At 40.8% G+C, this 27421-nt stretch overlaps 1 protein-coding gene across 14 annotated transcripts in view; it reads left to right on the forward strand.

Moving 5' to 3' along the window:
- The window catches only part of ARVCF (ARVCF delta catenin family member), a 1214127-nt gene that overhangs the window by 485755 nt on the left and 700951 nt on the right, over window positions 1-27421 (forward strand). For all 14 annotated transcript variants that reach the window (XM_069756268.1, XM_069756252.1, XM_069756181.1 and 11 more), the window contains one exon: window positions 1641-1681. The gene's annotated coding sequence lies outside the window, so the exon portion shown is untranslated. The remainder of the gene's footprint in view (window positions 1-1640; window positions 1682-27421) is intronic.

A 27421-nucleotide genomic window follows, 5' to 3' on the forward strand; every position in this document is an offset into this window, starting at 1 on the left:
TCTTAGTCTGGACATGCTCAGAATGAGAAAAGCAGGACTTAGTCCTAGAAGCGTCTGCTCGCCGCTGCCCAGCACTGGCTTCAATGGCAGAAGCAGGAAAAGCAGCAGTAACTGTTTGTACAGAGTCAGACCTAGCAAGACGCTGGGACCGATGTCTCTGCCAAGCAGGCTCCACTGCAGCAGGAGAAGAATGGGGGACCGCAGCGGAGATGGCCCGAGATTCCCCCTGTGCAGGGGCGGGAACTCGACCCCTAACACTAACTGCACCAAAATTGCCCCAATAGTTTGGTCTAAAGTAAATTCGCCTTAAGGTGGCTTTAATGGGTTTTCCATCTTCAATTTATTTTACACCATTGACTTGTCCAATGTAAAATGAATAAAATCAGCTGTACTTACCTTCCCAAGATCCAGCACTGACTCTGTGGTGCTGCTCCCTGTGATTGTTTTCAGGCTGTAGTAGTGACATCAGAACTACAGTTTAAGTGACCACTGTAGTCAATCACTGAGCTCAATGGTGATATAGATGGTATAAGCCACTGACCGCAGTGATTAGATGCAATTTTGGCACACCTTCTACCTGCCTGGTATACTCATAAGTTAAATTTCAAGGGGGTCCCAAAAAATGTCATAAAATGGCTCCCTTCATATAATTCAAAAGGCAGGCCATAATAGTCACGGGTCAGGACTGGCTGCAGTCTTAAGAAATATAGCTCCTTAAACCTGTGTCTCAACTGACAGAGGAGCAATATTAGTAAGCACACATACCAGAGCTACTATAGAATTGTGTGACAAGAGAATAAATAAATCTTCTCAACTGACTGAGCACAGGGGACTAAGGCTTAAAAAAATACTTTGTCTATTAGTTAGCTGAGAAGTTTTTTTTCTCTGATGTCACAACCCTTCTGTTCATCTCACGGGGATATGGGTGCTTCTGATACTGGTCTGTCAGTTGACACAGTTGGGAGCTGTGTTTCTTCAGATTGCAGTCTGCCCTGACATGTGACTAGGATGCCCTGCCTTGGAATTATGTGAATGATACCATTTCATTATATTCTTGGAGAATCCCATTAAAGGTATTGTCGAGTCCAATGCAAATTTTCAGCAAGCAGTTTTCAGTAATGTGGGATGCGGTTTTAGGTGGATGGGAAGCTAGTCAGCACATGACTGCAAGTATGCCAATCACATACTTGTAGTCTTGACAATAGCTCAAACCAGTATTGTCTATCGAAAATTTTGCTTGGGGATGAACAAACCCTGTAAAGCAATAATAATTAATCTGCCTCTATATGGGAATTCTGAATTGTCTTTATGTACTTGTATGAATACTTTAACACATTTTTACTTTGTAAGTTGCCAGGAAACATGAAGTTGAAATAGTTACTTAGTATTAGACTGCCAGTATACTGCAAAAGTGCATTCACTATAATTATTGCAATTGATCTATGAAGATGTATTGCATTTTTATGTTTTCATACAGGAATTTGCTACAGGTCATATTAGCTTGCCTATACAACAGCTTAAATTGTATAGAGTGAGAATAGTTCAGTAATGTATTAGAATAGAGGAAATTAGCTGTTTTGTTTGAGTTTTGCAAGCCAAGAGTGCCAAAATGTAAAATTTTTAACTTATTCATTTTGCAGATTTCTCGTGGATTTTCGTCTCGTAGTTTCTTCTTTCCCAAGTAAGTGTTCATTTCTCTTCCTTTCACAAGTAATGCTTTCACAAAGACGTTTCAAAAAGCTCTCAATGACTGAAAAAAACCCAAAAATTTCCTTCAGGGCAAAGATGCTGACGTATTCTAAAGTGTCTACCTCCGTAAAACTTGGGTTTGCAGACATTTAAAAGACGTCGTTTGCACATACCCATAGATTGCTTTTTTAACCTCACCAGCTTCTATGTATTTTGTATGTAAATTTTCTTTGAGCTGTGAAATTAAGTAACATACTACATAATATTTTGACTTGTGCAACCTTGTGACTAAAATCACATTGATTCTGAAATTTGTTGCATCTTGTTTGGGATAATGTGTATATGTGTGAAAAAAATATATATAAAGTAGAAAAAGTCAGTTCCTTAACACATTGACCTCTGACGTCATCATTGCCCCCAATCAGTGACTACCTGCTGAAGACATTACTGAGATGCTAAGGTAAAGTTCCTAAGACACTCATACCGTTAATATAACACCATGTAATTTTGATTCATTGAGGTACATATATATCAGTAGGCAGCGCTGAAAGAACAAGCTCGTCTACTGATATATAACTGGGCAGCGACCAATGTGTTAAGAATACAGTGGCATGTAAAAGCTTAGGCACCCCGGTCAAAATTACTGTTATTGTGAACAGTTAAGCAAGTTGAAGATTAAATCATCTCTAAAATGGCTAAAATTAAAGATGGCACATTTCTTTTGCATTTTATGTAGAAAAAAATAAACCACATACAGCCCCATTGACCCTGTCTTACTGCATACATATGTACAGTACAGACCAAAAGTTTGAACACACCTTCTCATTTACAGATTTTTCTGTATTTTCATTACTATGAAAATTGTAAATTCACACTGAAGGCATCAAAACTATGAATTAACACATGTGGAATTATATACTTAACAAAAAAGTGTGAAACAACTGAAAATATGTCTTATATTCTAGGTTCTTCAAAGTAGCCACCTTTTGCTTTGATGACTGCTTTGTACACTCTTGGCATTCTCTTGATGAGCTTCAAGAGGTAGTCACCAGAAATGGTTTTCACTTCACAGGTGTGTCCTGTCAGGTTTAATAAGTGGGACTCCTTGCTTTATAAATGGGGTTGGGATCATCAGTTGTGTTGAGCAGAAGTCTGGTGGATACACAGCTGATAGTCCTACTGAATAGACTGTTAGAATTTGTATTATGGCAAGAAAAAAGCAGCTAAGTAAAAAAGAATGAGTGGCCATCATTACTTTAAGAAATGAAGGTCAGTCAGTCCGAAAAATTGGAAAAACTTTGAAAATGTCCCCAAGTGCAGTTGCAAAGACCATCAAGCCCTACAAAGAAACTGTCTCACATGAGGACCGCCCCAGGAAAGGACGACCAAGAGTCACCTCTGCTTCTGAGGATAAGTTTATCTGAGTCACCAGCCTCAGAAATCGCAGGATACCAGCAGCTCAGATTAGAGACCAGGTCAATGCTACACAGAGTTCTAGCAGCAGACACATCTCTACAACAACTGTTAAGAGGAGACTTTGTGCAGCAGGCCTTCAAGGTAAAATAGCTGCTAGGAAACCACTGCTAAGGGTAGGCAACAAGCAGAAGAGACTTGTTTGGGCTAAAGAACACAAGGAATGGACATTAGACCAGTGGAAATCTGTGCTTTGGTCTGATGAGTCCAAATTTGAGATCTTTGGTTCCAACCACTGTGTATTTGTGCGATGCAGAAAAGGTGAACGGAAGGACTCTATATACTTGGTTCCCACCGTGAAGCATGGAGGAGGAGGTGTGATGGTGTGGGGGTGCTTTGCTGGTGACACTGTTGAGGATGTATTCAAAATTGAAGGCATACTGAACCAGCATGGCTACCACAGCATCTTGCAGCAGCATGCTATTCCATCCGGTTTGCGTTGTGGTGCAGTGACCAATGTTACAGCCTGGGGGCGCTGCGTGTGCACTTGAAGAAGCACTTGGAGGCATAATTGTGATGAGACAAAGTCCAGCAGAATTGTAGATGGCCGGTATGTGTGTCACAGAGGAGGACACTCTGCGCTGTCAGTCTGAAGTTATGTTGTGGTCTGGGACCTGTAGTCCCACATGTAAATGTGTAGTTCTAATGGAAGACTGGCAGGGCTAGATATGAGAGATGGGCAGGTCAAACTAGCCACACACACCCACACTCCCACCCAGGGGAGTGGTTACAGGTATGTAATGTGACCAGGGTGTGGGTCACATGTTTTCCTGTGGGTTCCTGTGTGTGGATCTGAATGATCCAAGTGCAAGGCCCTGGAAGCCTGTGTTGGAAGTCCTGGGGAAGAGGATTCCTGAATAGCACATGGTTGGGTTTTGGCACTGAGTGGAAGGTCAGTGTTGGAGTCTCCTGGCAGTGGAGATGCCCTGGAAGCACCTAGAGACCGTGGACCTGGACGGTCTGTGTTGAGGACCTGGGACTGACGTGAAGTCAGTGTGAGGAGTGGAACTCCTGAAAGGTAACCCCGGACAAGGGGATTATAATATATGGCAGAGAAGCCTATCTGCTATCAGAACTGACTGATATCCAATAATGTTTCATGGATGTATTGAAATTAACTTTACGTTATGTGGTTTATGATGGTTAATAAACCTAAAAGACTGATTTATATGAGGAAACTGTGCCTGAGTGCTTGAATCCCGTGCCAATCGAGTGTCCCCCAAGACACGTAGTAGGAGAAACGCTACAGCGTTTAGTTGTACCATCATTTATTTTACAACAGGACAATGACCCCAAACACACCTCCAGGCTTTGTAAGGGCTATTTAACTAAGCAGGAGAGTGATGGGGTGCTACGCCAGATGACCTGGCCTCCACAGTCACCAGACCTGAACCCAATCGAGATGGTTTGGGGTGAGCTGGACCGCAGAGTGAAGGCAAAAGGGCCAACAAGTGCTAAGCATCTCTGGGAACTCCTTCAAGATTGTTGGAAGACCATTCCCGGGGACTACCTCTTGAAGCTCATCAAGAGAATGCCAAAAGTGTGCAAGCAGTCATCAAAGCAAAAGGTGGCTACTTTGAAGAACTTAGAATATAAGACATATTTTCAGTTGTTTCACACTTTATTGTTAAGTTTATAATTCCACATGTGTTAATTCATAGTTTTGATGACTTCAGTGTGAATTTACAATTTTCATAGTCATGAAAATACAGAAAAATGAGGTATGTCCAAACTTTTGGTCTCTACTGTATATAGGGAACATAGCCAAGGCATATGCATTTTAACTTAACTGTTTTTTTCTGTGCACCCTTGGCGTGGCCTATGCCTTGGTGCTCCATTACAGCCTCCTATTTGCATATTAAAGCCATTCCCTTGTCTTAATTAACAGAGGTTCTTTGGTGAGAGAGACTAAGTGCTATCTAAAATAACTTTGCATTTCTGATCTTGTGCTGTGACACTAGATGATCACAGTACCACAGTATCTAGTGTCACAGATACCACTCCTAGTGTCAATGTGGGCATGTGCACAATGAGACTGAAGACGTATTCTGATGCCATGGATAGGGAGTAAGTTTCAAAGTTGAGAGATCTGCTTTAAAGATTATTTAAACTTTTGGTATATTTTTTATGTTTTATGTTCATTCTGAACAGATTGGTGGGTCACCCAGTTATGAGGCCACCATCAGTCGCTAAACAAAGACACCCTACAAGACCGCAGCTCAGGAGACAGGAGCGCATGCACACAGCGCATAGTGGATTCAGCGAGTAGAAAGTTATAGTCCTGTCACCTGAGCTGTGCATTTCTAAGAGGTCTTTTGAGCAATTGGTGGAGTCTCAGGTGCCACCCCATGATGCCCCTTCTCTATACCGAGCCAACGTCAGACTCGCACCAAGCTGCTGAGAGTTAATGGACCTAACACGTGTAAACATATAAGATATCTTCCGAAAGTTAATATTTAAAGGTTTAATAAAGCTCCTGCGTAGAGTACTAGATTACTCTAGACCTACAGATGTGAAACACACACATATATACTGTATATATACAGTGTGTATATATATATATACGTATATATATATATACAGTGGGGCAAAAAAGTATTTAGTCAGTCAGCAATAGTGCAAGTTCCACCACTTAAAAAGATGAGAGGCGTCTGTAATTTACATCATAGGTAGACCTCAACTATGGGAGACAAACTGAGAAAAAAAAATCCATAAAATCACATTGTCTGTTTTTTTTTAACATTTTATTTGCATATTATGGTGGAAAATAAGTATTTGGTCAGAAACAAAAGGTCATCTCAATACTTTGTAATATATCCTTTGTTGGCAATGACAGAGGTCAAACGTTTTCTGTAAGTCTTCACAAGGTTGCCACACACTGTTGTTGGTATGTTGGCCCATTCCTCCATGCAGATCTCCTCTAGAGCAGTGATGTTTTTGGCTTTTCGCTTGGCAACACGGACTTTCAACTCCCTCCAAAGGTTTTCTATAGGGTTGAGATCTGGAGACTGGCTAGGCCACTCCAGGACCTTGAAATGCTTCTTACGAAGCCACTCCTTCGTTGCCCTGGCGGTGTGCTTTGGATCATTGTCATGTTGAAAGACCCAGCCACGTTTCATCTTCAATGCCCTTGCTGATGGAAGGAGGTTTGCACTCAAAATCTCATGATACATGGCCCCATTCATTCTTTCATGTACCCGGATCAGTCGTCCTGGCCCCTTTGCAGAGAAACAGCCCCAAAGCATGATGTTTCCACCACCATGCTTTACAGTAGGTATGGTGTTTGATGGATGCAACTCAGTATTCTTTTTCCTCCAAACACGACAAGTTGTGTTTCTACCAAACACTTCCAGTTTGGTTTCATCAGACCATAGGACATTCTCCCAAAACTCCTCTGGATCATCCAAATGCTCTCTAGCAAACTTCAGACGGGCCCGGACATGTACTGGCTTAAGCAGTGGGACACGTCTGGCACTGCAGGATCTGAGTCCATGGTTGCGTAGTGTGTTACTTATGGTAGGCCTTGTTACATTGGTCCCAGCTCTCTGCAGTTCATTCACTAGGTCCCCCCGCGTGGTTCTGGGACTTTTGCTCACCGTTCTTGTGATCATTCTGACCCCACGGGGTGGGATTTTGCGTGGAGCCCCAGATCGAGGGAGATTATCAGTGGTCTTGTATGTCTTCCATTTTCTAATTATTGCTCCCACTGTTGATTTCTTCACTCCAAGCTGGTTGGCTATTGCAGATTCAGTCTTCCCAGCCTGGTGCAGGGCTACAATTTTGTTTCTGGTGTCCTTCGACAGCTCTTTGGTCTTCACCATAGTGGAGTTTGGAGTCAGACTGTTTGAGGGTGTGCACAGGTGTCTTTTTATACTGATAACAAGTTTAAACAGGTGCCATTACTACAGGTAATGAGTGGAGGAAAGAGGAGACTCTTAAAGAAGAAGTTACAGGTCTGTGAGAGCCAGAAATCTTGATTGTTTGTTTCTGACCAAATACTTATTTTCCACCATAATATGCAAAAAAAATTATAAAAAAATAGACAATGTGATTTTCTGGATTTTTTTTTCTCAGTTTGTCTCCCATAGTTGAGGTCTACCTATGATGTAAATTACAGACGCCTCTCATCTTTTTAAGTGGTGGAACTTGCACTATTGCTGACTGACTAAATACTTTTTTGCCCCACTGTATATATACACACACATATTAACTGCGAACACGTATACAGTATGTTTATGTATTTTATATACGTGTTTTCCGTCTGTGGGTATAGAGTAATCTAAGTAGCACAGAGTGAAAGCAAAGACCACTTTTAGCAAGCTGAATCTTTATTAAGGTAATAAAATTTCACTTGCTAAATTATCTTTGAAATAGAATAATTTACAGTCCAAGAATTGCCAAGCAACAAGTTTATCACAAAGGACGTCAAGGGTCTTTAGATTTAGATTGAGGTTGTAATCTGAAAATTCTGTGTCTGGCTACAGTGTGTAATAAATTAGATTTCTTCAGACGTGTTCGTTGTAATGTGATCAATTTTAAATTGAATTTTAATTATCTGATTAATACATTTTACGTAAAATTGTTACAGCCCTTTAAGTTAAGGCATCTGTAAGATCTTCCAGTGAAGACACATTAGTGGATATAATTGCCACCATGGCCCCTGAGGTTCTGTTTTGGCAGGGTGAAATGTAGCAGTTGCCCTATCTGTCAGTGATTGTGCGCTTACATGTAATATTTTCATAACAAAGCCATTAACAATTGACAGCCAATCTAAATCAGCGTTAGATGGCTGTTTTAACCATTTCATTATAGTGTATATATGGGCAGACATTTGCTGAAACAATGCTACAGAAACAAGTTTGATATTGAACCATTTTACAAACTAGAAACAAAATGCCTAATTTTACTAATGATAGATACCGTAATACTTTTAATGTTTGACGCACTTACACAAAGTTAAATTTCACAATGAAAGGAAGCAATCATTGTTATACATCGGTAGATGGTCCGTAAAAAGTCTGCGAGAAATCTTAAATAAGTTGTCTCCTGTTCTTTAATGTTTAAAGGGGTTCTCCTAAACTAACATTTATTTTAATCCTAAATGTTTACCTATTTAATAACTACTGGCCACCATGCGGTCTATCAGAGTGGCCTAGGCAAGGAGCACGTGTCATACAGCTTGTAAGCACCAATCTAAAGCCGGCCAGATCTGCTCACCTTCAGTCCCCCTGAATCTTCTCCTCGGCCAACAGCCCTGGAAGCTGCACAATACACAGCAGCGGCATGACCACCACTGGTCAGAACTGTCAACCTTCCACTTCCCGTGAGCAGGAAATCGGGAGGCAGAGGAGCAATTCACTGCTGAATCATGAAGATGGTGTATGCCCCTTCATACAGTGACAACTGGTAAAGCATCAAGTCAACAAACTTGTTGAAAGTCTTTGAGCAAAATTAATGGGATTTTCCTATAAATAACACTTTTCTATCTTTAACAGAACAAATAATAAATGTATGATCACATAGGGCCTGCCCATTTGGACCCCCAACGATCATGAAAAGTGGTCCCATAGTGAATGGAGTGCGACCACCAATTCTATAGACCGTGAATACTGCCGGAGTAGCACATGCTTACTTCTGCTCCATTCACACAGATGACTTTAGGACCCACAACGATCATATATTTATCATCTATCTTGTGGATAGGTTATGTATGTTCTGTACGGGAAACCACTTTAAAGTAAGCGATAACACCCCTTACATGATTTTTTGCTGCCCACCTGCAAGTGCTATTTTATTTGAACGTCTTATTCTGTGCTGCGCAGTGTATGTACAACATAAGCCTATTATAGTTTTTTCCATTTGATCCATGCAACAAAAATGTATTACTCATTTATTACAACCAAGTCCTGTATTTCATAAAACCATGTTTTATAGTGCGACACACGTGGCTTCTCCATCCCCCAAATGTTAAAGAATTCAAAATAATCCAATCATAAAATCATGTTTGTTTTGATACTGATGATTTAAACCATAAACAGCCTCTGTTCACACTGCCGTCATAGTTACTGCTCATCAGACTCCCTTTGCCCTCAAAGGAAATCTGTCATCAGATTTTTGACACCTAATCTCAGAGCAGACTGATGTAGGGACAGAGACCGTGATTCCAGCGATGTGTCACTTACTAGGCTGCTTAGTGTAATTTGATAAAATAACTGTTTTATCAGCAGAAGATTATCACTAGAGGACTAGTAAATCTGCTATTAGGTAGTGATGTATAGTCATGAGCTCTATGTAACCCTACGCCCATCACTGATTGGCAGCTTTCTGTCTATAACCACCACAACCTCTTTGATATAATTCTGTCAGCATAGAAGGCTATAATTAGCCCATACAAAAAAGAAAAGAGTTTACCCACTCAAGCATACATATTTATAAGGAGGAAAATGAGTTTTCTTGGGTAATAAGAGTAAAAAGGTCAAAATTTATTGATAGTTCACATTATATACAATATATACTTTACGAATAAGACAATCAAATAAAGTGATACATGTGCAGATACAATACAGGAGTAACCAGGAATCACAAACTGAGTTTGTCCCTTAGTGCAAAGTAATCCCTCTAATCATAAAGTGCATGTGCATTAGGGTATAGCACTAGTAAGTGGCCCTGCCCAGTATAGCTCTTATAATAAGAAAGGGGGTCCATATAACATAGTACTCAATAGGGTCAGGGCACACTTACCATGGGCAAACACTGGATGGAACCTGGGGTGGATGTAGATAAAGCCCAACGCGCGTTTCGCGTCTCCAACAGAACGCTTTCTCAAGGGAAGTGAAGATAAACCATACAGGAGGACCTTTTAAGGTCAAAAAGTTCATCACATGCCCATCACGGGCCAATCAGAGTGGCCGGATAGCGGCGCATGCGCACCGCATGTCACAGGTCCTGACAGTGCAAAGGAGCGTCCACGTTACTGCGCACGCGCGGGGATTAAGAAGAATCCCCAGGCGTGTGAGCAAGGTAGAAGGACGCGCCGTCGCACAGCAGGGATCCTGGGCCTCGGCGCGCATGCGCACAGCCACTATATCACCAACGCAGAAGAGAAAAAGTATCTACATTGCGCCGGAAGTACAATATTAAGTAAAGTACCTAAGAACGAGAAATTGGGCATGTCTATACAACGTCATGAGGATCACAATAATAATAATTATGTCATAAATCATGAATAGTACAGTAATCAAATTCTAAATCGATCCAGAAGACGGTTTTCAATCCATCAATTTCCCATAATATTATCTTATGCGTCTTCCGGTGCTTGACAGATAACGCAGATGGTGACAGTTAATGTCCTGTATCCAACATAGATGGAAAGAAGGGCCACAGACTTTTGAGGTCCCACTGCAAGGTTATAAATATAACAACATTAAACAACACATAAAAGGAAATAAAAAACAATAAAAACATATAAACACCCTAACCAATTATCCATAGGGCCAAGACAGGAGCAGATAGAATATAAAGAGCAAATAATTAAGATCCCAAAAAGGAAGCAAAGGAAAGAGACTCATTCAGCCCCTTAGGGGTTAGTGTATCCAATAATGTGATCCATTTTGCCTCGACTTGTGCCAAGATTTTCCTATAGTCCCCCCCTCTTATACCTAAATGAATTACGTCCATCCCCCTCACCTTAAATGAAGATGGTTCACAATTATGATATTGTCTGAAATGACGGGGGATGGTTTTGAGGAGGGTGACATCGGTCGCTGTCCTGGCCGCACAAGACAGCACTCAGAAGAAACCCACGCTGTAGCCCCAACGCGCGTTTCGCGTTAGCTTCGTCAGGGGGCGGTGCTGCTAGTAAGACCGGTGGTGTTATTTAAGGATCCCCTATTACACTATCTGGGGATCCTTAAATAACACCACCGGTCTTACTAGCAGCACCGCCCCCTGACGAAGCTAACGCGAAACGCGCATTGGGGCTACAGCGTGGGTTTCTTCTGAGTGCCATCTTGCGGGGTAAGGATTCAGGGTGTTTATGCGATCGCTCATGATATTGTTATTGATTAGAGCCTGTGTACAGGGCTCAGAGATCCATCCACACGGACTTGATTAGCTTGTTTAGACCTGATGCACCCTGCCCCCTTCCCCTATGTTTAACTGCAGCACTATGCACTTTATAAAAATATAAATGGCATCAGTTTTTCTCCACGCTGTTTTTTATCTGTGCTACCATAGCCATCTCTTTTGCCTGCAATACTTCTATGTACTATTTTTTGTATCTTTGTCTATGTATATTTAATAAACTTGATATTTTTTATGGACATATACTCCGTTTTTCTTCTATAATATGCTGCTCTCAGCAAAACCCTAGTAACAGATTTCCTTTAAAAGTGATGGATCCATGATAAGTCAATGAGATCAATTAGGATCCATTACAAAATAGTTCTATATAAGGCATCGTGCATCTTTTTCAAATCCGCACCAGGGTGATCATTATTTTGTGATATGTTTATTCTCCTCCCCTTTAAAGTTTTTAATCTTTTCTATCATGATGGGATGGGATCACTTATGTGATTTTTTTTTTACTTGTCCACTGCATATTTATAAAGCCTGTAGAAATAAATTTGTCCACTTGTTTCATCATTTGTTTTTCAAAGGAACACCTTCTTAGCAGGCTGAAGACAAAGAGTTCTTGTTTTCCATAATGATCTTATTGAGTTGATTATGCATTACAGAATGATAAATCCTACTAGGTTACTCGCCTTTGGCAATGCATCTTAAAATTGATTATATTGAGTACATACATATTAAGTATTTATTCTATGTTTCCATAATACGGAGAGGGTATCTAGCTAGTGTTATGTAAAATGGATTTGTTTGAAATACTTCTCGGTTTCGGTACTCCGAGCATATACAGCACACAATGATTAAAAGCACAAAGCTTAAAATGGAGAGGTTTTGTAGTGATCCAAGAAATACATAATTGCACTATTAACATTAGTTTGGATCCTGCAGGCATGGGTTATTTACTATCATCTGCTCCTCTTTTATCTTCTGCAAAGACCACATACACAATAGACTAACTACAGCCGAACTTGCCCAAAATCAACTGACTGTCTAATATTGCATGGGACAATTAAGAGAAAAGCCACCGGCAGGGAAGTTTGGCAGCGTCTCTTTGATAGATCACAGGAGACCTCAACCAGCTGAGTACTTATGTGTATGGGAGAATTGGGGTAGATAGCTGACATTTAAGGATGTGTACCCACGATGAGCTTTTCTTGCGTTTTTCACTGCTCCAAAAACTCAGCGTCTTACAGTTCTAGCAAAGCAGATGGGATTTATCGAAATCTCATGTGCTTCTTTTTCTCTTTATATTTTACACAACGTGAACTGACCTGTGGTGCTTGTGTCAAATCCACAACATGTCAATTTCTCTTGCGGGGAACGCAGAGTTTTATGTGTAGATTTTTCCCATAGACATGTGTTTTTAGTGCATTTCTGCTTCTGAAACGCATCAAAAACGCATATAATCCGCACCTTAGCGTATCAGGCTATGTACACAAAAATGAAGACTTTTTGCAAAGTTTTTGTTTTTTTCAATTTTTTTTTTATTTACCAGCATTAAAAATGTTTTCAAAGGTGGACATATTCTTTAATATTAGTTGGCCAAACCGTAGCAAACATTCATATAGACACAGAGGAAAAATGATTAAGAAATAGATGTTGCATAAAATGTATTATTTTGCATATTTTAGATTTCTGTTATAGTTTTTTGTTTATTTTTACTTTGTTAGTGATTATATTGCTTGTTGTATTGTAGAAAGACGGAAGCTACTGTAAATGGTTTAAATGGAAGGAATCTAAAGGTACCGTCACACTGAACGATATCGCTAGCGATCCGTGACGTTGCAGCGTCCTGGCTAGCGATATCGTTCAGTTTGACACACAGCAGCGATCAGAATCCTGCTGTGATGTCGTTGGTCGCTGCAGAAAGTCCAGCACTTTATTTAGTCGCTGGACTTCCTGCTGACATCGCTGAATCGGCGTGTGTGACGCCGATTCAGCGATGTCTTCGCTGGTAACCAGGGTAAACATCGGGTTACTAAGCGCAGGGCCGCGCTTAGTGACCCGATGTTTACCCTGGTTACCAGCGTAGAAGTAAAAAAACAAAAACAAACACTACATACTTACATTCCGATGTCTGTCCCTCGGCGCTCTGCTTCTCTGCCCTATGTAAGCACAGCGGCCGGAAAGCAGAGCGGTGACGTCACCGCTGTGCTTTTCGGCCGCTGTGCTTACACAGGGCAGAGAAGCAGAGCGCCGAGGGACAGACAGCGGAAGGTAAGTATGTAGTGTTTGTTTTTTTTTTACTTTTACGCTGGTAACCAGGGTAAACATCGGGTTACTAAGCGCGGCCCTGCACTTAGTAACCCGATGTTTACCCTGGTTACCGGCATAGTTGGTCGCTGGAGAGCTGTCTGTGTGACAGCTCTCTAATGTAACAGTGGGCAGGGGTCTGCGCCATCTTCAGCAACCATCTTTTAACCTTATCACATATATTATCATCTTAGTAGTGCAGGATGAAAAGAAGGGTTTGTATCTTCATTGCAAGCGTTCTCGAGTCTGGATACTGCTGTTTGCCTCTGAATCCCATGCTGGTTTGGCTCCGATTCTGAATACAGAAGCCGGGAACTGAATGTATTAAACTTGGCATGCAATTTGAAGTGTTATGTAAAATTGATCCCTTGTGACATAAACTAAATAAAATATTGTGCTTGGGTGACATTGTGCAACAATGTCCTTTTTGGCAAGTTAAAATAATGGCACCAGGCTTAATATAGGTTAAATTTATAGTTGGATTAACCCATTATCTACCAATGTCCTTTTTTTGGGACTCCTAATCTTTAACTTCTAGCAGCTATGATTTTATAATTTTTATAACTAGGTCCAAATTTTTGTGTTGTGTTTGTAAAATGAATGTTTTCAAAATAGGAAATCATGTCATTGTCATTTTTAATTGAATATTGGGACGCCCTTTTCTGAAAAATCCGTACTTGTAAAAATTTTGCAAATTATGTTTCTGATTCATTAGGACCCAACTCATTAAAAATCTGTCATTTAGCAAACAAAAAAAAATGAAAATGGCTAATTTGGCAAGTAATGGGTTAATAGTACAAAATGGCCCTTAGACTCTACATACCATCAGTTCATAAGGTGATTAAATAATGATGGTAGGGGCGCGCGTGCACACAACTGTATTTTCAGTCTGAGTTCTATCTGTTAAAAATAAAAAATTGCTCTTGCACCCACTTAATCCAACGGGACTGTGCAGATGAGCATTCTTTTTTTCACTGACAGACTGCATGTCAAGAAAAATCACAGCATGCACTAGATTCCTCCACAAATTGGATTAAACGCGAGGAGCATCGGTAACCGCTTTGATCCGGGGGGCCACCGGAGGGTGAGTATATAGCTATTTTTATTTTTTTTTTATTTTTAACATTAGATCTTTTTACTATCCATGCTGCAAAGGCACCGGGCACTGACTGCGGGGAGGAAGGAGCGGCCATTTTCTTCCGGACTGTACCCGTCGCTGATTGGTCGTGGCTGTTTTGCCGCGACCAATCAGCGACTTGGATTTCCATGACAGACAGAGGCGCGACCAATGAATATCCATGACAGAAGGACCGACAGACAGACAGAAGTGACCCTTAGACAATTATATAGTAGATATAGTCATTACACAGCATTATATAGTAGGAGTCTGACGTACCATTTGATCTGTTTGTTAAGAAGGAAGTTTTTAGCTGATTTGAAAAGCCACCATTAGATTTATGAAAGGAACCTTCGTCTCCAGCGCTTCTTACAACTTACAATAATCAATGCAATTTATTTACAAACATTTTTTTTAAAGAAGGCGTTCATCAGAAAATGGCCTATTGTTAAAATCTAAAATTGTTTTTTCGTGTTAAATGTGTCAAAAAAGCCAACTTTTTTTCCCATATCTCAATCCAATCTGTACTAGAAAAAAAAAATCTAATCTTGCTATATTCACACCAGCCACTAGGGCTTTTTTAGACTCCAACTTCCTGTTGTTTCAGGAAACATCACATGGACCGTAGCCACAATGAACAGACTCTGATCGCAACCTGTGTATTGAAGGATCTGGTGAGCAAGTGCAAAGGTCATTGTGATGGGAGGGAAGCAGGGTCAGCTGTGACATCGCCTGCTGTGATTGGTGGATCTTGTGCTGTCAGTTGTATATTGTCATTGTAATACTGTCTTCCTGCAGTGTGAGTCTGAAATAGCCCCAGTGGCCACTGTGCAAATTGCAAGTTTAGACATTTTGATTTTTTAATAAAAATCATGAGATGAAGAAAAATTAAACATTGCCAATATTTTTTTAAATAAATGTATCACCAAAGCACGAGTTTAGCAATAGGTAATTTTCTGGCTATAGATTCCCTTAAAGCTAACATGATTTTCTTGCTTCCTGATATCTTTAACCTACTAAGTTTTTTTATTTTTATAGTCCCATAGTTTCCAAACATCTTTCATGTACTACTTTTTACAGAGCCAGTATTGAAAGTAATGTAGGGTGTCCTCTAACCTTTTTGGGTATACATTGCTCTATAAACTTAATGTGGTGGTAGTACGCTAAAAGGGAATCTGTCACCAGGATCATGGTCTCTACCCCTACATCATGCTGCTCCCCGATGGGGTAATGAAAACCTGGTGACAGATTCCCTTTAAGATATATATTGAGATTTAGTTGCTGCCGCTTTCCAAAAATTGATCTTGCTATTAGTGGATTCACCTGAACAGTGTGTTGTAATTACAGTCATGGCCAAAAGTATTCACACCCCTGCAATTCTGTCAGATAATACTCAGTTTCTTCCTGAAAATGATTGCAAACACAAATTCTTTGTTATTATTATCTTCATTTAATTTGTCTTAAATGAAAAAACACAAAAAGAATTGTCCTAAAGCCAAATTGGATATAATTCCACACCAAACATAAAAACGGGGGTTGACAAAAGTATTGGCACCCTTTGAAAAATCACGTGATGCTTCTCTAATTTGTGTAATTAACAGCACCTGTAACTTACCTGTGGCACCTAACAGGTGTTGGCAATAACTAAATCACACTTGCAGCCAGTTGACATGGATTAAAGTTGACTCAACCTCTGTCCTGTGTCCTTGTGTGTACCACATTGAGCATGGAGAAAAGAAAGAAGACCAAAGAATTGTCTGAGGACTTGAGAAACCAAATTGTGAGGAAGCATGAGCAACCTCAAGGCTACAAGTCCATCTCCAAAGACCTGAATGTTCCTGTGTCTACCGTGCGCAGTGTCATCAAGAAGTTTAAAGCCCATGGCACTGTGGCTAACCTCCCTAGATGTGGACGGAAAAGAAAAATTGACAAGAGATTTCAAGGCAAGATTTCAACGCAAGATTGTGCGGATGTTGGATAAAGAACCTTGACTAACATCCAAACAAGTTCAAGCTGCCCTGCAGTCTGAGGGTACAACAGTGTCAACCCGTACTATCCTTCGGCATCTGAATGAAAAGGGACTGTATGGTAGGAGACCCAGGAAGACCCCACTTCTTACCCCGAGACATAAAAAAGCCAGGCTGGAGTTTGTCAAAACTTACCTGAAAAAGCCTAAAACGTTTTGGAAGAATGTTCTCTGGTCAGATGAGACAAAAGTAGAGCTTTTTGGGCAAAGGCATCAACATAGAGTTTACAGGAGAAAAAAAGAGGCATTCAAAGAAAAGAACACGGTCCCTACAGTCAATCATGGCAGAGGTTCCCTGATGTTTTGGGGTTGTTTTGCTGCCTCTGGCACTGGACTGCTTGACCGTGTACATGGCATTATGAAGTCTGAAGACTACCAACAAATTTTGCAGCATAATGTAGGGTCCAGTGTGAGAAAGCTGGGTCTCCCTCAAAGGTCATGGGTCTTCCAGCAGGACAATGACCCAAAACACACTTCAAAAAGCACAAGAAAATGGTTTGAGAGAAAGCACTGGAGACTTCTAAGCTGGCCAGCAATGAGTCCAGACCTGAATCCCATAGAACACCTGTGGAGAGATCTAAAAATGGCAGTTTGGAGAAGGCACCCTTCAAATATCAGGGACCTGAAGCAATTTGCCAAAGAAGAATGGTCTAAAATTCCAGCAGAGCATTGTAAGAAACTTATTGATGGTTATCGTAAGCGGTTGGTTGCAGCTATTTTGGCTAAAGGTTGTGCAACCAAGTATTAGGCTGAGGGTGCCAATACTTTTGTCCGGCCCATTTTTGGAGTTATGTGTGAAATGATCAATGTTTTGCTTTTTGCTTCATTCTCTTTTGTGCTTTTTCATTTAAGACAAATTAAATGAAGTTAATAATACCAAAGAATTTGTGATTGCAATCATTTTCAGGAAGAAACTGAGTATTATCTGACAGAATTGCAGGGGTGTGAATACTTTTGGCCATGACTGTACATAAGATGTTGCAATTTGTGAATCGAGGGCTATACATACATACTGTAAGTGTTCATACTGTCACAAAACTCAGTTCGCACACACAAGAAAGAAATACATTTCACTTTTCAGAATGGAATTTGTGCATTGATCACCGAGCGACTCTATAGTTATAGTAAGCCTATGGTAAGTGTGGGTTAGGTTTCCCGAGAGTGCCATTGATCTTGTAGAGGTGAGGGAAGACCAGATCAATACTTTGTAATTAAGATTGTTTCGTGCTTGCTGAATTCTGCCAGTGTAATAAGGAACCAAGGTGGTGACTTACTGCTGTCTTCTGCAAAATCCCTGTTACATTAGGTTTCCAACATGTATTTTTATTGAATTTGTTAATTGTCAGAGATCATTAGCACATAGTCAGCTGTTAAAAATCTCACATTACAATCCCACTCCTTATAAAATGTATTGTCACATATAGAAATGAATTCTGGGTGCACTTTTGCCATTAGGTTCACAATATTTTTTGTATTTATATGATCACACTGAAGGTCTCACAGCGGACATCTAGAAAAATGATTGTGCAGAGAAAAAAATGTGAGTCCTGTGTCATGCCAACAATAAAACATCCCAAGACAATTCATTTGTGGGGCTGCTTTTAATTCAAGGGAGGGGTTCAGTCACAATTTCCCTAAGAACACTGCCATGTATAAAGAATAAAAAAAATTATATGAGACCCATAGTATGGTGAGTAGGGGCTGAGATACTATCACAACTCCAATAAAAGCCTATGTTTGAGTCAGACCTACAGTCCGCCAGCAGGTAGAAGATTCCCTTCTTTTGCACACAATAGGTAATGCAATGGAGGATAGGTGTTAAAGATGACCGCGCTGTTGCAGGAGATGAAAGGTTCCACACTACAAGGTAGATTCAAATAGTTTTATTATGGGAGGATGGAGGCTGTTGGAGACAGAAACCGACTATTAGTGATGAGTGAGTATACTCGTTACTCGAGTTTCCCCGAGCATGCTAGGATGGCCTTTGAGTATTTTGGCATGCTCTGAGATTGTTTTCGTCGCTGCAGCTGCATGATTTGCGACTGCTAGACAGCCTGAATACATGTGGGGGTTGACTGTTTGTTAGGGACTTCCCACATGTATTCAGGCTGTCTAGCAGTCGCTGCGGCGACGAAAACTAAATCTTCAGGCATGCCAAAATACTCGGAGACCTCCCTAGCATGCTCGGGGAAACCCGAGTAACAAATATACATGCTCATCACTACGACTATATAAAGCTCCTGAACCTCCTCTACAGAGTAACTCTAGCAATAACGTACATGTCATCTTGCACTAAAGGTTTACAGGTGAGGGGTCTATGATCTGTAAAATGCTGCACATACCGTGTTTCCCCGAAAATAAGAACAACCCCAGAAACAAGCCCTAGCATGATTTTACACTTGAATTATAAGCCCTACTCCAAAAATAAGCCATTGTTAGGGCCGGCATGGAACTGGGCAATTGCCCAAGAACCCCACCCTTTCCAATAAGGCTAGCATTAAATGATTCAGAAATACACTCTATACATTGGTAATGTGGTAAATGACTATTCTAGCTGCAAACGTCTGGTTTGTAAGGTGTATAGAGGCTCATTTCCAACAACCATCACTCCAGTGTTCCTATGGTACCTTGTGTTTGCTAACTGTATAAGAAGGTTAATGGATGGTTAGAATATCCTTGAAAACCCTTGTGCAAGTATATTAGCACAGCTGAAAACAGTTTGGCTGATTAGAGAACCTATAAACCTGACCTTCCTTTGAGCTAGTTGAGAATCTGGAGCATTACATTTGTTGGTTCCATTAAACTCTCAAAATGGCCAGAAAAAAAAGAACTTTTATGTGAAACTGGACAGTCTCTATTCTTCTTCTTAGAAATTAAGGCTATTCCATGCGAGAAATTGCCAAGAAACTGAAGATTTCATACAACAATGTGTACTACTCCCTTCAGAGGAAAGCACAAACAGACTCTAACCAGAGTAGAAAGAGAAGTGGGAGGCCTCGCTGCACAACTGAGCAACAAGACAAGTACATTAGAGTCTGTAGTTTGAGAAATCGACACCTCACAGGTCCTCAACTGGCAGCTTCATTAAATAGTATACGCAAAACATCAGTGTCAACGTCTACAGTGAAGATGCGACTCCGGGATGCTGGCCTTCCAGGCAGAGTGGCAAAAAAAGCCATATCTGAGACTGGCTAATAAAAGGAAAAGATTAATAAGGGCAAAAGAACATAGACATTGGACAGAGGAAGATTGGAAAAAAGTGTTATGGACAGACTAATCCAAGTTTGAGGTGTTTGGATCACACAGAAGAACATTTGTGAGATGCAGAACAGCTGAAAAGATGCTGGAAGACTGCCTGACACCATCTGTCAAGCATGGTGGAGGTAATGTGATGGTCTGGGGTTGCTTTGGTGCTGGTAAAGTGAGAGATTTGTACAAAGTAAAAGGGATATTAAATAAGGAAGGCTATCACTCCATTTTGCAACGCCATGCCATACCCTGTGGACAGCGCTTGATTGGAGCCAATTTAATCCTACTACAGGACAATGACCCAAAGCACACCACCAAATTATGCAAGAACTATTTAGGGAAGAAGCAGGCAGCAGGTATTCTATCTGTAATGGAGTGGCCAGCGCAGTCACCATATCTCAACCCCTTTGAGCTGTTGTGGGTGCAGCTTGACCGTATGGTATGTAAAAAGTGCAAGCTAAACCAACTTGTGGGAGGGGCTTCTGGAAGCATGGGGTGAAATTTCTCCAGATTACCTCAGAAAATTAACTGCTAGAATGCCAAAGGTCTTCAATGTTGTAATTGCTGCAAAGGGAGCATTTTTTGACGAAAGCAAAGTTTGAAGGAGAAAATTATTATTTCAAATAAAAATCTTTTCTTCGAACCCTGTCAATGTCTGGACTACATTTTTAATTCATTTGGCAACTCATTTGATTAATAAAAACTATGAGTTTTCATGAAAAACACAAAATTATCTGGGTGACCCTAAACTTTTGAACGGTAGTGTATGTGTATACACAGTCATGGCCGAAAGTTTTGGCATCCTTGAAATTGTTCCAGTAAATAAAGTATTTCTCCCAGAAAATTATTGCAATTACACATTTTGTTATACACATGTTTATTTATTTTGTGTGTATTGGAACAACATAAAAAAGCCAGAGGAAAAAAGGCAAATTGGACATAATTTCACACAAAACCCCAAAAATGGATCCGACAAAATTCTTGCCAACTTTCCAAAATTGTCAGTAAACAACTTTGTTTCAAGCATGTGTGATGCTCGTTCAAACTCACCTGTGACAAGTAATAGATGTGGGCAACATGAAAATCACACCTGAAAGCAGATAAAAATGAAATGAATCTTTGCATTGTGTGTCTGTGTGTGCCATGGAGAACAGAAAGAGGAAAAGAAAACTGTCTGAGGACTTGAGAATTAAAACTGTTGAAAAATATCAGCAACCTCAAGGTTACAAGTCCATCTCCACAGATCTTGATATTCCTTTGTCAACAATGAGCAACATAATGAAGAAGTTTACAACCCATGACACTGTTTCTAATCTCCGTGGATGTTAATTGCAGAAAAAAATTGATGAAAGGTTTAAACACAGAATTATATAGGTCCATGATCTATATGCCCCAAGCATCTTATATACAGTGCCTTGCGAAAGTATTCGGCTCCCTGGAACTTTTCAACCTTTTCCCACATATCATGCTTCAAACATAAAGATACCAAATGTAAATTTTTGGTGAAGTGGAACACAATTGTGAAGTAGAACGAAATTTATTGGTTATTTTAAATTTTTGTGGAAATTCAAAAACTGAAAAGTGGGGCGTGCAATATTATTCGGCCCCTTTACTTTCAGTGCAGCAAACTCACTCCAGAAGTTCATTGTGGCTCTCTGAATGATCCAATGTTGTCCTATTTGCCTAATGATGATAAATATAATCCACTGGTGTGTAATCAAGTCTCCGTATAAATGTACCTGCTCTGTGATAGTCTCGCGGGTTCTGTTTGAAGCACAGAGAGCATCATAAAGACCAAGGACACAACAGGCAGGTCCGTGATACTGTTGTGGAGAAGTTTAAAGCTGGATTTGGATACAAAATGATTTCCAAAACTTTAAACATCCCAAGGAGCACTATGCAAGTGATCATATTGAAATGGAAGGAGTATCATACCACTGCAAATCTACCAAGACCTGGCCGTCCCTCTAAACTTTCATCTCAAACAAGGAGAAGACTGATCAGAGATTCAGGCCCATGATCACTCTGGATGAACTGCAGAGATCTACAGCTGAGATGGGACAGTCTGTCCATAAGACAACAATCAGACATACACTGCACAAATCTGGCCTTTATGGAAGAGTGGCAAGAAGAAAGCCATTTCTCAAAGATATCCATAAAAAGTGTTGTTTAAAGTTTGCAACAAGCCACCTGGGAGACACACCAAACATGTGGAAGAAGGTGCTGTGGTCAGATGAAACCAAAATCGAACTTTTGGCAACAATGCTTATGTTTGGCATAAAGACAACACAGCTCATCACCCTGTACACACCATCCCCACTGTCAAACATGGTGGTGGCAGCATCATGGTTTGGGCCTGCTTTTCTTCAGCAGGGATAGGGAAGATGGTTAAAATTGATGGGAAGATGGATGGAGCCAAATACAGGACAATTCTTGAAGAAAACCTGCTAGAGTCTGGAAAAGACCTGAGACTGGGGTGTAGATTTGTCTTCCAACAAGACAATGATCCAATCGAGAATCTGTGGAAAGAGCTTAAAACTGCTGTTCACAAACGATCTCCATCAAACCTCACTGAGCTCGAGCTGTTTGCCAAGGAAGAATGGGCAAGAATTTCAGTCTCTCGATGTACAAAACTGATAGAGACATACCCCAAGCGACTGCAGCTGTAATCGCAGCAAAAGATGGCGCAACAAAGTATTAAGTTAAAAAGTTAAATGGGCCGAATAATATTGCACTCTCCACTTTCCAGTTTTTGATTTTCCACAAAAATTTTAAATAACCAATACATTTCGTTCTTCACAATTGTGTTCCACTTGTTGTTGATTCTTCACCAAAAATTTACATTTGGTATCTTTATGTTTGAAGCATGATATGTGGGAAAAGGTTGAAAAGTTCCAGGGAGCCAAATACTTTCGCAAGGCACAGTATTTACAATTATTTCTATCTATGGTCCCACCACCATAGATGATATCTCTTAATTTTTTTTTTACATGAAGATTTGATTCCCCTCTTTTTTTTATAAATGTATATGCACATTAGTATTATTATTGCATAAATGTTCTTTATATGGAACAATTGGATGTTTTTGATATGGGAATCACTTTTATAGGAGAACCTCTACTGCCAAGTAGCCTCATTGGGCAGTGTATACCATGAACTCTCTCATTGTTTGTTAGGGAATACTCAGGCTATCAATGTTTTCTCCTTACATAGTCCTAAATAGAAAATCATATGTTTTATCTATGTAATGAATTGTCGATCATGTGTTATCATTGTTTTTTCCTTGTCACTACTGTTCTCCATTACTCGTTTTTAATTTTTTTTATAAAATGCCTTCTTTCTGTTATTCAATAAAGATTATTCACATTTATATATTCTCTGCCGGGCAATTTGTAGTTTGTATCTCTTCCTTTAGAGTTATCAGTTTTCTTATTTTCCATCTTTTAGTATATCAGCAGGCCACAGAGTGCCATGTATAGCAGCGTGACGTGCGCGGTTAGATCCAGGCTTGACGGTCTGTGAATCTATTTTCTAGTCTGCTGACTGATAGAAGTGAAGCTGCAGAGAATATGCACTCCCTGGATGTCCGCCTGAAGCAAAAAGATGACCGTATAGCTGCAAATCCCCGTATTAGCAATTTTCATGTGTATTTTGAAATGCGGCCTGATGGTGGAAAAACTACACTTTAAAGACTAGATCCAGATGCTGAATGTAAATCATTTGTGAAATATTAAACTGGGCCGTTGTCTTGAGAGCTGTAGGCTTGGCGCTGTTTTCATAAGCTTGTGGCATTCTTCTCATGCATCTATACACAGTGTATACTGTTGATTATAGGCTTACTGTTGATGGCACACTTTTATGCCTCTTGAATTGGTTATATTGGTGTATGACCTCAGCACATGAATATTCATTTGCTACAGATCTGTGCGGATAAGTAAGCATTAGGAGAATGACTTGTTGTCATGCTGCCACTTATTGACCAGAATCGGCACTGCAGTCATCTACCAACTTCTATATTTCATTTCTCTTCTGGTTTCTCAGTAAAGAAGCATACATAAGTTTAGACAATATCCCTTATTGCTGGAACGAGCAAGGCGACTGCTGCAGAATAGTAGCTTGGATCTTACTGTAATTTATTATTAATAGTTTGATGCATCAGCTCCTCTTTGCTTGACTTGCTGCTGCAGGTATATGACTTGACAAGTCCATTGATTTCTAATTGCTCTTTCTGTGGATTGTTGGAGTGTGATACAACATCAGCGCAATTTGGGTGTTCTGTATGCAGTTCTGAAATTGATCCGCATGCCATCATTTACTGTAAAATTTACCTGATGACGTGCAGGGACAGTTGTTTCTATCTGAATTCTCCCCAGTACTTAATGGATTATGTACTAAAAATATGCCTAAGGGTATGTGCACATTAAGTATTTGGTGCAGAAATTGGCGCACTATGGATGTGATGTGGCGGACAGGTAACACTCTATCACTACTGTGGATGTAATGTGCGGACATGTGGTGCACTGTCACACCTGTGCATGTGATCTAGGGACATGTGATGCTCTATCACCACTGTGAATGTGATGTGGGGGATATGTGATGCTTTATCACCACTGTGGATGTGATGTGGGGACATGTGATGCTCTATCACCACTGTGGATGTGATGTGGGGACATGTGATGCTCTATCACCACTGTGGATGTGATGTGGGGGACATGTGATGCTCTATCACCACTGTGGATGTAATGTGGGGGGCATGTGTTGCTCTATCACCACTGTGGATGTGATGTGGGGACATCTGATGCTCTATCACCACTGTGGAATGTGATGTGGGGGACATGTGATGCTCTATCACCACTGTGGATGTGATGTGGGGACATGTGATGTTCTATCATCACTGTGGATGTGATGTGGGGGACATGTGATGCTCTATCACCACTGTGGATATGATGTGGGGGACATGTGATGATCTATCACCACTGTGGATGTGATGTGGGGGACATGTGATGCTCTATCACCACTGTGGATATGATGTGGGGGACATGTGATGCTCTATCACCACTGTGGATGTGATGTGGGGACATGTGATGCTCTATCACCACTGTGGATGTGATGTGGGGGACATGTGTTGCTCTATCACCACTGTGGATGTGATGTGGGGACATGTGATGCTCTATCACCACTGTGGATGTGATGTGGGGACATGTGATGCTCTATCACCACTGTGGATGTGATGTGGGGGGCATGTGTTGCTCTATCACCACTGTGGATGTGATGTGGGGGACATGTGATGCTCTATCACCACTGTGGATATGATGTGGGGGACATGTGATGCTCTTTCACCACTGTGGATTGTGATGTGGGGGACATGTGATGCTCTATCACCATTGTGGAATGTGATGTGGGGGTCATGTGATGCTCTATCACCATTGTGGAATGTGATGTGGGGGACATGTGATGCTCTATCACCACTGTGAAGAAAAGTTTCCCCTCTTCTCCTAAGTAAGGCTAAGTTCACACTTACGTTTGGCTGGTCTGTGTATGGCTGGGAACTAACTCCCTTAAGCTCCGCTTGCACTCCGCCTATTTCCGCATGCGTCCTGCTTACCAATCTTTAACATTGGGTACGCAAGTACATGCATTGTATGTGGATGCGTCCGCATGCGGCGTTTTGACGTGCCCGCCGACAGCAAGAAAATGCAACATGTTGCAGTTGGCGGGCACACCAAAACCACACATGTGGACACATCCGCATACAACGCATGTCCCTGCGTACCCATTGTTAAAGATAGGTACACAGGATGCATGCGGAAATAGGCGGAGTGTAGGCGGAGCTTAAGGGAAGAAGTACACAGCCATACGCAGACCAGCCAAACGCAAGTGTGAACTCGGCCTAACAGTCCATGAAAATCGGATCACTCTTGAATGGTATCCGAGTGTGTCTGAATTTTTCACAAACTTCCAGACTTGCATTGATGTTTTTGATGCAACAATCAGATTTATATCAGACATGTCTCCATGATTTTGCATCTGAACAGCCCCATTCACTATTTTAGGTAGAAGGAAAAATACAGATAGCTATGCAAAAAATGGACGTCGGAATGAGTCTTGAAGACGAGAATTCCACCACCATTTAGTGCCACCGATTACTGTAGGACAATCGTAAAAGGATTCATTTGTTCTATGTCCATGCATGTACTAGGAAATAAGCAACGTTTCCACAAGCAAGAGGCCTTTTTCTGGTTGTGGTTATGGGAATAAAGGATCATTTAAATATAAGAAAAAGAGGCTGATAGCAAGCGATTGTTTGCTGGTTCCTTATGTATTAACCCCTTACCGGCATCAGGCGTAATAGTACACCGATGTCGGTATCCCTCCCTTTGATGTGGGCTCCAGTAGTGAGCCCACATCTTTGGGGGAACATCTCAGCTGTTTTGTACAGCTGACATGTGCCCACAATAGCCACGGGTGGAATCGCCATCCACTCGAGGATATTAGCTAATTAAATGCCGCTGTCAAACTCTGACAGCGACATTTAAATGGTGCTTCCGGCAATCGCGCTGGAAATACGCACACTGGTGACCTGCGTCCTGGAGACCTCTATGGTTGTCAGTGCCAGATTGCTGTGAGCACAACCCAGTGGTCGGCGCTCCTAGCAAGTCAGCAAATCTACTACATAGAGGCGATGTGAACATCGCCTCTCTGTCGCAGAACCGATCGGGCTATGGCAGTTTCTAGTCTCCTATGGAGACTATGGAATCATGCCAAAAGTTAAAAAAAAATGTTTTTAAAAATATGAAAAAAACTAAAAACTATAAAAGTTCAAATCACCCAATTCAAAATAAATCAATAAAAATAAAATCAAAATTTTACAAGGGGACAAAGTTATAGGGGGTCATTTACCGAATGCTCCCAGATTTATATTCAGGAAGGCCCGCTCACTGGGTAGCCTTATTGCCCCCACGATTAAATCATCTGTCAATCACAAATTATGTCCTGGCACTCAGACTAACTCAAGATTGGGATTTGTGCCCTGCGGCAATTGTTTTGGCTGTAGGAACACGTCCTTTAACAAGATTTGTTACTCCACATTTACGGATTCAGAATCTATAAAGGAGTTTAGGATTAAGGACAGCATCACTTGTTCCACTACTAAAGTTATTTATCTGATTGAGTGCCCATGCAAGAAATTGTATGTGGGCCGTACTAAGAGGCCCCTTATGGTGCGGATCAAACAACATTTGATGAATATTCAAAAAGGTTTTTCTGGTCACCCCTTCTCGCGACATTTTTGCGAAAATCATAACAAATCTATTAAAGATGTCCGTTTTTTTGGGATTCAAAAAATCCAACAAAATATACGGGGGGGCAACCTGATTCAGGCTATGTCCAGGGTGGAATCCAAATGGATTTTCACCCTGGACTGCCTTGCACCAAAAGGCCTGAATTATGGATTAGAACTATATGCCTTTTAATTAGTATATGCATAT

The sequence above is a fragment of the Ranitomeya imitator genome, chromosome 1 (genome assembly GCF_032444005.1).
Source record: "Ranitomeya imitator isolate aRanImi1 chromosome 1, aRanImi1.pri, whole genome shotgun sequence".
Taxonomy (NCBI): Eukaryota; Metazoa; Chordata; class Amphibia; order Anura; family Dendrobatidae; genus Ranitomeya; species Ranitomeya imitator.